This window comes from Spermophilus citellus, assembly GCF_964194105.1.
Source record: "Spermophilus citellus genome assembly, chromosome: 7".
Taxonomy (NCBI): domain Eukaryota; kingdom Metazoa; phylum Chordata; class Mammalia; order Rodentia; family Sciuridae; genus Spermophilus; species Spermophilus citellus.
The window spans coordinates 132,096,120-132,107,781 of NC_138188.1; positions in this window are offsets into that span (position 1 = coordinate 132,096,120).

Sequence of the window (11,662 nt, forward strand, 5' to 3'; positions counted from 1 at the left end):
TAGGGGATAGGTAAGGCAGAAGAATACAACAATTACTAATAGGGCATTATGTAAAATTGTGGATGTGTAACTGATGTGATTCTGCAATCTGCATTTGGGGTAAAATTGGGATTCCATAACCCACTTCAATCTAATGTATGAAATATGATATGTCAAGAGCTTTGTAATGTTGTGAACAACCAATAAAAAAAAATTTAAAAGTAAATAAATAAATAAATAGATAAATAAATAAATAAAAGATCTGCCACTGTTACAGCTACACATAAAGGGGGTTCTCAAAAACACGACAAAATACATGAGAGAAAATGCTGAGAACATTTTACCCATTGACCTAAAAGTTCAGTCTTTGGTTTAACATTTCTTATGTATGTAGGGTAGAATGATTTACCTCTTTAATTTAATTATATTTAAATATGACATTAATAAGGGCTCTGTTGGTATGTATAATTTTTATGTATATAGTTTAGAATGTAATCATGTCATTTTTGCTGAAATAACAATCAATGGATTGAAAATTATACTGTAATATAGCAAATTTTGATTTTGGATTTTGTTATTGATCCCATTAAAGTTCTTTTTTTTTTACTCCCAATGGAAAACACAACATAGGAGTTATACATTTAGAAGAGTTTAACAAATTCCATCAGGGTATCTGGGGTTGGTACATGGAAATCAGTTATTTTTAAAAGATTCTCAGGATTTTTTTTTTTTTTGGTACTGCCAGTGTTGAGAACCAACTAAAAATAGTGAAAAGAGCATGAACTTTGCAATTAAACACTCAAGAGTTTAAAGTTCAGTACTAAGCACTTCCAAATCATGTGATACTGTGAACATATATTAACTTCCAGTTTCTACATATTCGATTTATCTACCAACTTTTAATAGTATTATATAGGTTAAATGAAAATAGATATACAATATCTGGTAAGGAGGAAATTCTAGATAAGTAGTTTGATACTACTAAGTTAATTACAAGAAAAAACAGATTGTATTTTCTGGATATGCCTTCGGCTCTCCTCACTTCTCTATTGCAGGTCTTGGAATAAAGCCATGTTCCCCGACTTAGCCCTAATGAACCTTTCCTATCTCCTTATTATCAGAATGTTGTAAATTTTAGAGCACAAACGGTGTCCATGATGTCCTCAGAGTCTAAACACACCCAGGCTGCTCCTCTTCTTCTGTCATCTGCCTCTCTGGTCCCAGGAGGTAATAACAAGGCCTCTCTCTTGTGTTCTGAATCTCCTCTCTTCCTGGTTCTTCAAAGAGTCACCTTTAGATCTTGTCTTGGAAAGTCCCTGGCTTGTGCTCCTATGGATTGTCACTGAGGTCCTTCAGCACCATCTTACCTAACTCTTGATTCTCCTCTGCAGTGCTCTAATTTTTTTGGTAAGTCAACTGTCAGTATCAAAGACTTTGGAGTTAAAATTTGGAAAGTTGTACTAATGGAAACCTTTGCCCAGAGACCCACTCTCTGCCTCCTGTACCTGCTTGGGCTAGTTTTGCTAGGCTCTGCCATACCCTATGGAAAAAGAATTATTCTGACATGCATTCTCTCCCTATCATTTCTGTGTTTCCAGCATCCCCGTTAAAGATACCCACTGCAATCCTCCAAATTAAATAGTGAAATTGACTTCTCTATAGGTTGGAACTATAGTGTGTGTTGAGAGACTACATTTTCATAATTTAACTACAGGGTTTCAAACTTTCTAAATAAACCACTCCATTTTTTTCATTGAACCATCCATCTTGCAACTATTTTCTGAGTGCCTGCTATGTGCCAAACACTCTTCTATGTGTTGGGAATACAACAAAGAAAACAGATTTTTTTAAAAAATCATTCCTATCAAAAACCTATATTCTGGTACAGAAATACAGATAATGAATATAAAACATGTCAAATTTTAAAAACCTGACAAGTATTACTGAGAAATACAGAGATGGGGTGGCAGGAAGAAAAAGAGGTGAATGCTATTATTTACAGGATTTTCAAGGACGTCCTTAATGAATTAGTGACATTTGAGTCAAGATCAGAGACAAATAGGAAACAAACCACAAAGTTATTTGGAGCCAGGGAGCATCTCATCCAACTGGAAGAACACATTTGGCCTGAAGAAGCAGCAAGAATGGCCTAGAGGACACTCTTCATTGAATAAGCCAAGTGTATAAGGTTAGAAAGAGGGTTGGATTTCATATCTTACATACCTCTACAGCTATTTCAATCACACTGCTCTTTACTCTGCCAAGGAAAGCCATTGGAGAGTTTGGTCAGAGTGACATGATCTGGACCATGTTAACAGTATTATTTTTGCTGTCATATGAAGAATAGAATACAGGAAGCTAAGTATGGAGGCAGGGAAGGAAATGGTAGTGATAATCCAAATGAGAAATCACACTGGTTTGGGTAGTAGTATTGGAAATGGTAAAAGTGCTCAGTGCTTCAGTCAAAGGACTGAAGGACTCTTCTAAGATTTGGGGTCTCAGCAACTAGAAGGAGATAGAGTGGCTGTTGACCAATAAGGTAAAGAAACAAGCTTGAGGAAGAAAAACTGACTTCAGTAATGGACAGGTTAAACAGAGATAACAATTTATAAATTAAAAGCTACTGGCAAAATGACACTGATGTTAAAAGAGGATGTTACAGTATGTTGATACAAATGTGCACATCAGATTGGAAGACACTAAATGAGATCATCTAAGGAATAGTAATAGAGAAGGGACCCTAGACATGAGCCTGGGGCACTCCAGCGACCAAGGAAGGGAGGACAATAAACACATATGTTGGCCCACAAACCAAGCAAAGAAAGTGTTTTCAGGAGAAGGGAATAGCTGATCATGCCAAAATGCAGCTGACAGGTAGAGTGGTGTTCATGGAGGCCATGGAGCTCACTGGAAAACATGAGAATAATTTTATCAGAGATGGAGGACAAGAGCCCAAGTTTTGGTGGGCTTATCCATTTTAAGTAAAGTTAACAGAGCATCCTCCATTTTGTTTTAGACTCAACATTTTCAAAGTAGGTCAGACATGGTTTGACACTGATATTACAAAGACAAGGAGGATCCCTCAAAGCGATCATAATCTAAGGAAAAAAATATAAATAAACAGATTTTAATTATTCGTTATATATGAAAACAGAGGGATAACACAGAGATGCAGTGTGATGACATCAGTGAAAAGAGAACACCATCTTTTCTCTTTCTATTTTGGATTTTCATATACAGATTTCCTTAGAATGTGCTGTTTCTTTAAGTGACATAAGGACAGCCTCACTTACCAAGGAGAAGTGGTAGGCAAGGCACGTGGTGTCTGAATTCCAGGAAGGCGGTGATTCCAACACCAACGCTACATCCTGTCCTGATCAGCAAATTAAGGATATACAGCTGAGACAATGTTTGTGTCTTTCATCTCTCCAGTGTTGAGCTCAAAATAAAACAATTTTTTTTTTTTGGTCATATCCATAACCAAACTGAAACCCAGTGACAGAAAGCAGATCAGATGCTGCACAGGTTTTGTCATCCAGACCCATCCTTTGTCTTGATTGTTTGTTTTCTTCTCAGCAAACAGTGTCCTTCCTCAGCCCTTAAGAGATCCAAAACTTAAGTGGAATCCGTGGCTGGGATTTTTCTTTCAAGTAATACTGCCTTCAGCAAGGGCGTCCCTCAAAATGGATCAGCTCCTCCCTCTGTAGGAACTCCTCACTCTTCAACTCTCTAGCTGTCTTTCCTCATAGGGGGCCAGGGGAAGGTTAATTGGTAATTTCTCTTTGAATATGAAGCCTATTTAGCTAATTACTTGGGGGTTTTTGATGTTATTTTTAGAAGGCTGGTTTAGAGGGGAAAAAAATTAGAGGTTTTTTTTTTCTTCTTCTTTTTCTTCCATTTACTTTCAGATATGTTATTAAATTTAAAGGCAAATAAATAAGTCTGATTTGATTCCAAATTAATTAATCAAATGGATGAGCCCATTGTAAGCCTGTAGAAATTAGATCCTCCTTTTATAGAGAGGGGCAGGAAACAACTCCCTTTCTAAATTTTCAGTGATGTTTGAGACTGAGAAGCAGGAAGCGAGCTGTAAAATATCAGATGTGAAAATTCATACCTTCTATTTAACAGAAGTTGAAGTGAATTCAACTAAATGTCACTTTCTCAGAGTCACCTCCTGTGATCACACTTTCTTTATCATGTCACCTGTTTTTCTGTAGCAAGAACCCTGACACTTTTTCATATAACCTTATTATGGCATGAAGTTAGGCTTGGTAAGCTTGGTGATTATATATCTCCCCATTAGAAAGTAGACTCCATGAAATCAGTAACTATGTTTTTCTCATTTTCCTTGTAATTCAAACACGTTCACCAATACTTGGAGAATGCTAAGAATTTAATAAATATTTGTTGAACAACAACAAAAAAAATGAAAATAAATAAATAAATAGCTCGACCAACCAAGTGGGTAACTCTGAGATTATAATTATGCAACTTTCTAAAATAGTAGCTTTCAATTTTTGGACCATGAGACCCAGGTAGACAGCATTATATATTGGCATAATGTATTACATTGTTATAATTATTTATAAACTGTATTTAACTGGAATTGAGGAAAAGGATTAGCCCACTCTCAGTTCTATCAATAAGAATGGTATTATACATTTGCTATAATTATTTAACATATTTATTTTATTTTTTCATCTTCTTTCATGTTTATTATTTATCTTACATTGTTGCTCTCTATTTTCTTATTTTTGCTGGTTTACCAAAGTGCCATACCTTCTTTTTCCTGGCAGGAATGTTCAAGTCCTATTATACTCTTGCTTCCATAAAGGTGATGTTCATGTTACCTGCACTCACAATCAGCCTTTATTCTTCACTAGTTGGGAAGAGGAAAACTCCTTCTCCTACCAGCATGTATTATTGTCTCCACAAAGACACTTGTTTCCATCCCTTAGTTCTGCAATGTTCCTATAAGACAATTTTAAAATATAGTCCTGTGCTGAATAATGACATTTCAGAAAAGGATGGTCTATATTTATAAAATCCTGTAAGATTATAGTCACCTCACAGCATCACAGTTTGTGCACGAACACTCTAGCATGTTTATGCAGGGACTGAATCACCTAGTGACAATTTTTCAGAATGTACCCCATTCTTAGGCAACATATCACCTTACCAGGTTTCCCCATTTTATCCCTCACCTCCAGGAGTCACTTGAAATAACTTTCCAGCATTCAGTTACTCTAACCACAACTCCTAGATGTTATTGAAATTTTCTGGAATTAAGAGTTCCAAACTACTATTGGAATTTCCTTCCTTATATACCCCTTCCATCTTAAGTATATACTTGATTCTAGGCTCATCCATTGTCATTTTCTGAAGCCACAATTACAACAGCCTTTTCTGCCAATTCTATTCAATTTCACTTTTCTAAAATGCTGGTCACATATTCCTAAATTGATTGTGTCACTCTTAAAAGGATGTGTCCCTTTGCTATAGGGTGAGCAAACCTGCCTCCTTCTTAAGAGGAATATACCCTCTGCTCATACACATCACTGTCACCAAGAGGTCTGATAAAAAAACACAAGAATCAGCATTACCTCTCTGTCTGTTGAAACACCTCCCCAGACATCAATCCTAGTCCCATCACTGAAATACCAGTCACACCAAAGTAAGGGCTTTAGATTGTCATTTCCTCAACAGACCTGGAAAACTCGATTACTTCCCCCAATGGGAAACAGTGTCTCACCTGGACCATATGCCAGCTTTTCCACTCAGCTTTTCTGCCCCATTCTCCAGCTATCTCATTTAATAGCACATCTCCCCGCCCTTACCTTCAGGTTTGCCCAGATCTTAAGGGAAAATATTGTCAGAAATCTCAAGGAAAAAAATTTCTGACTTGACAAATCAGGCCATCTAGTTTGAGTAAAATGGAAAAAAAATTAGTTATTTAAAGATTAGAATGAAATTAATCTGTAAATTTTGTCTCTTTATTCTTTGTTGCTGTTGTTGTTCTGATTTTGATTTTGATTTGTTTGTTTATTTGGTACTAGAAAATGTACCTATAACTTTACCACTAAGCAAGATCCTTACTATTTTATTGCTTATTTTGAGACAAAGCCTCACTAAGTTACCAAGCCTCAAACTTGTGATCTTCCTGCCTCTGTCCCTGAAGTTGCTAGGATTACAGACATAAACAATACTTCCCAGAATTTAGCTACTGCACCTGGCTGAATTTTCCTTCTTTTCAGTGTTAAAAAAATATTTTTAAATGCTCAAAATGATTTTAGAAATCATTTAATAAGTTATCAATTATTTTCAACTATGTTGAAATAACCCAGTTACCTTCTTATTTTTCTACAACAACAAAATATACAAATTAGTGGGCTCTATATGCACATTTGTCAATGTATCAGCAGCTATTTCTGCCTCTTTAAAAATAGGAAAATATGTTTCATTGGGATATTAGACAATGCTTCTTAACTTAGGCTGCACAATAAAATCACTGCAGACTATTTAGATAATAATTGGGGAGTGTGACTCCACATGAGTAGATTTGAAAGCTCTTCAGATCATGTGAAACCTGGTTTGAGAACCACTGCTTGTTATGGTTTGGATGTGAGGTGTCCCCTCAACAGCTCACATGTGAGACAATGCAAGAAGTTTCAGAGGAGAAATGACTGAGTTCCAAAAGTCTTAACCCAATCAGTGAACTAATCCCCTGATAGGAAATAACTGAGTGGTAACTAAAGTGGTAGGGTGTGGCTGGAAGGGGTGGGAATTGGGGTATGGCTTTGGGGTATATATTTGTATCTAGCCAGTGGAGTCGCTCTCTCTCTCTGCTTCCCGATCATCATATGAGCTGGTTCCTCTGCCACACTCTCTGCCATGATATTCTACCTCACCTGGAGCCTCCAGGAATGGAGCTTGCTGTCTGTGGACTGAGACTTGTGAAACTGTGAACCCCTATATAAACCTTTCCTCCTCTACAATTGTTCTGTTTGGGTCTTTTAGTCACAGCAGTGAAAAAGCTGACTAAAATGCTGCTTTATTCAATTAATTACAGAGGCTCAAGAAAGAAGAGAAGGAAGAAGAAGGAAGGGGAGAAGAAGGGAGAGAGGTGGGGTACACCAGTCTGGATAGACAAGGAGGAAAGAAACGCAGCAATAGGAAAACAAAGCGAAATAAAAATTCTCTGAGGTATAAAGCAGGTGATCTTTTAATGATCCCTCCTTTCCTGACCCCAAGAAATCATATTTAAATTCATAGACAAGGGAACTAGCTATAAAAGGAATCTTTTAGTTGCCCTTGCCTGGTAGCACTTAACAGTTACACTAGAGGGGATGTGCTAGTCAGCTTTGTGTTGTGACCAAAATACCTGACAAAAACAACTCAGAGGAGGGAAAGATCACTTAGGCTCAAAGTGTCAGAGGTCCAGCCATGGCTGGCCACCTCTGGGCTCTGGGCCCAGGTGAGACAGAACATCATGGCACAAGGGCAAAGGAAAGCTACTCATCACTTGGTGTCCAGGAAGCAGAGAGAGGGAGAGGGGGACACAAGAGATTTTAGGAATCATTTATTTGATTTTAGGAATCATTTATTAAGATATTAATTATTTTCAACTATGTTGAAATAATCCAGTGACCACCTTATTTTTCTACAACAACAAAAATTATGTACAAACCAGTGGAGAAGACAAACCTTTCTAGGGCATTCCCCCAGTGATCCACCCTCTCCAGCCACACTCCACCTGCATTTCACTTCTGAACATTCCTGCATTAACACAGGAACTTTGAGGAAACATCTCATATCCAAACCACAACAGGTGAGTTAGTTAAAAAGACTACAGTCTTTGGAAAAGTATCTTATTGTGATTCTTAATGAGATGTGTAGGATGAAATGAAAACAAAATCAGTTTAGAAGATTCTCCTCTTGGGGTTAGGTAAACCTGTAGGTCTTCTTCTTGTACCAGTCCCCATGGCTACCAGGAGTTTCTGAGCTGCAAAGTTCCAGGTAAGAAGGGGAAGTCAAGTTGTAATCATGAAGCATTTCTATGTAAGCATGTCTGATAAATAACCTAAAAAGATCTGACAAGAAGGGGATGTGATTTGTTGTACTTTGTTCTCTCATTCAAAATAAAAAAAAAAATTCACTTTCATTTCTAACTTTGTATTTATAGTAATGCATTGTTTTCCTCAATGAGTGCCCTACAAAGTAATTAAAATTGTGATTCCAAAAATCTGGATACAGTTTTGTCCACAACTAACATTGCCTGCTTAAAAAAAAATTATACAAGAAAGAACAATTAATCCAAGTTACTTTCATCTTACACATATTTTCTGAAATGAGAATACAATTTTGTGCAGTTGGTCAATGAACAAATCAACAACACTGGAAGTGTCAAAGAGAACTATAAGGGGAAAGGTAGGTTTCTTTATCCTAGAGTCAACCCTGATATTTGGAAAAGTATAAAGAAAATAGTCTATGTTTTGTTAAAACTGAGTTATCCAAACAATACCTATGACTTCATAATAATTTTTCACCATGAAAAATGAATTAGTTCTTCAGAGAAACAATTAGACATTATAAAATATTTATTGAGTGTTCTAAACCTTGAACCACTGGTTTTCAGACACCCACTCATACCTAAGTAATGAGTCCTCATTAACAAAGAACCATCACACATCATTCAATGTAGTTCTCACAATAAGCATAGGAAGCATTGAAGCTTGAAACACTTCAAGCATTTTTGTCAGGACCTGGGGTCCTCCTCAAGGCCCATGAAGAAAGTGAACCTCCAGAGGTTGAATGAATTGTTCCCAGAAACACATAAGGTCATGGTGTGAATTGAAACCTGGGAACTCTAGCTCCAATTTCAAGGTTCCTCCCACAAATGTGAGACAGCCCTATTTCCCACTTTCCCTTGACCCCCCACTGCCTTCTCCATTACTACTTCTGTGTGCCCAAGACCATGACAACTATTCCGAAGAGTATGTTAAATGACCTCAGTATATGGAAATGCTTGATTCATGGAGGTGTTGGCTAAGTAAAGAAAGCAAAATGAGTGGAAGCAAGCCAGTGAACATGAAATGGAAAAACTAAGAGGAGGGAACAGCCTTTTTCCATTCAAAGGCCAAATTCATTTATTCTATTCAACTCTCTACCAGCAATAAGTACTCAATTCTTGATTATTTAGCAAGAAGTCAATCTATATATGTTTTAAATAATTACCTCAGAAACCACAAAATATCCATGAAACTAAAATAAGTTATTGTCTTTTCATTAACTTGGAATCTAAATTTGGCTATTTTCATCTATTTAAACGTTTTTTACATAAGGCTTGGCTGTCTAAAACACATTTTACCGTCTCAGACCAACTTGCCCTTATTTCATAACACTAACTCACATTTTGGTTACTGAAGATTATTTCATGATAAACAAAAGATTCAGACATAAAGTGCCTGGTCCTAGTACTTAATTGCTCATCACATGCTTGAATATAGCAATGTTATTTTTATATATAAAAAGAAAAAAGAAAGAAGAAAGAAAAGAAAATTGAACATAACAAACTTTGTATGGCCATAACAATGTCAACCTATTACCAGAAAAGCAATATTTTATTTTTCACTTTTCCTTTTCAATTTTCAAAATGTGTCATCTTCATTTCAATTTTTAAATATAATTTTGTAGAATTAAATTGACATTTCCCTTAGAGTTTATATTTATTTTACCATCCTGAAAACTCTCTTGAACTTTAAAGATGACCTCTGATTTCTGTAATACATGCTTGGTTTCCAATGTAACAGTGCAATTAAAATTTTGAAAGACTTAATAACAAATATAATATAACAGAACTCTGTGGTATTTTTAGCTTAAAAATACTGAATATACCATGTAGAGAAAAATGCTAAGAAATATAATTGGGCTAATACTGAAAGTCTTTAATTACCACAAGAGTGTTAAGTGGTTTTGTTTTTGTTTTTGTTTTTGTTTTTGTTTTGTTTTGTTTTTTTAATAAAAACACCAGTATGGTAAAGATTTGCTGAGTAATAAAATTTGAACTAATTTTCCTATGTTTAATTCAAAATAACTATGAAGATTAAAATCTTAAAAATTTTCTTATTTAAGAAAGATTAAATGAATATATAGAGTATACAAGAAGAGGGACATAATCATATTTGACAAAAAATGTTTGACTCTCTGCAAGATTTTCTCTGCAGGAGAGAACAATAATTAGAAATTTTAAAAATTGTTATTCTTGTATGTGCTTTAATTTGGAAAGCAAATTGTTTATTATAAATGTTATGCTTTCACTATGAGCCATATGGTGAGCAATAAGTGATACTATAACTAAGTTTCTAGTATATAAGGATCTTTTGTCTATTTTTACAGTATACAGGAGGAGCTAAAGATCAGCTATCATTTTATACACTAAGTTCATGATTAAGGTCTAAGGCTTTGTTTAAGGAAAATTAGATACGGGATTCAATATTCAATAAGAGGATAATTCATTCATTTATAAACTGGTAGCACCACTGGCCTTTAAGCATAAAATTATCAAACAAGATCTGAGTTATCATCATTAGAACCTAGAGAGACTGACTATTCCCAGCCCTAGTTACCTATATGGAAGTAAAAAGAGGGTCTGCAAGTTAGATCTAAGTAATCGAACAGGAAAACAACACAGAATTACATATCATCAACATGAAATAAAGCATAGAGACCAGAGTATCAAAAATTTGACCATGAAGCCAAATACTTTCATCTAAAGTTGTCTATTATGTAACCAAAATAACTTAACATTAAAAGTCAATTGATTAAAAATCACAGCTTCAAGACTCAAAAAACTCCACCAGAAAACCTCCAAATGCAGCAAACTAGCAGGATATAAAATTAACATCCACAAATCAATTGTATTCCTATACTCCAATGATAAGTCAGCTGAAAGAGAATTTAGGAAAATTATCCCATTCACAATAGCCTCAAAAACATAATATAAAATACTTGAGAATCAATTTAACCAAAAAAGTGAAAGACCTACACAATGAAAACTATAGGACACTAAAGAATGAAATTGAAGAAGACCTTATGAGATGGAAAAATCTCCCGAGTTCTTGGATAGGCAAAATTAATATTTTTCAAAATGACCATACTACCAAAAGCACTACACATATTTAATGCAATTCCCATTAAGGTTCCCATGATGTTTTTCACATAATAGAAAAAGCAGTCATTAAATTCATTTGGAAATATAAGAGGCCCAGTATAGCCAAAGCAATCCCTAGTGAGAAAAGTGAGGCAGCAGGCATCACAATACCAGACCTTAAATTATACTCCAGAGCTATAGCAACAAAAATGTCATGATATTGGCACCAAAACAGACATGAAGACCAATGGAACAGAATAGACACAGAGACAAACCCTCATAAATATAGTCATCTCATACTAGACAAAGGAGCCATAAACATACATTGGATAAAAGATAGCCTCTTCTACAAATGGTGCTGGTAAAACTGGAAAACTATATGTAATCAGATGAAATTATACCCCCACAAAAGCTCAAAATCGGATCAAGGAATAAGGCATCAGGCCAGAGACTCTATACCTACTAGAAAAAAAAAGTAGGCCCAATTCTCCATCATGTCAGCTTAGGAACTGACTTCCTCAACGAGACTCC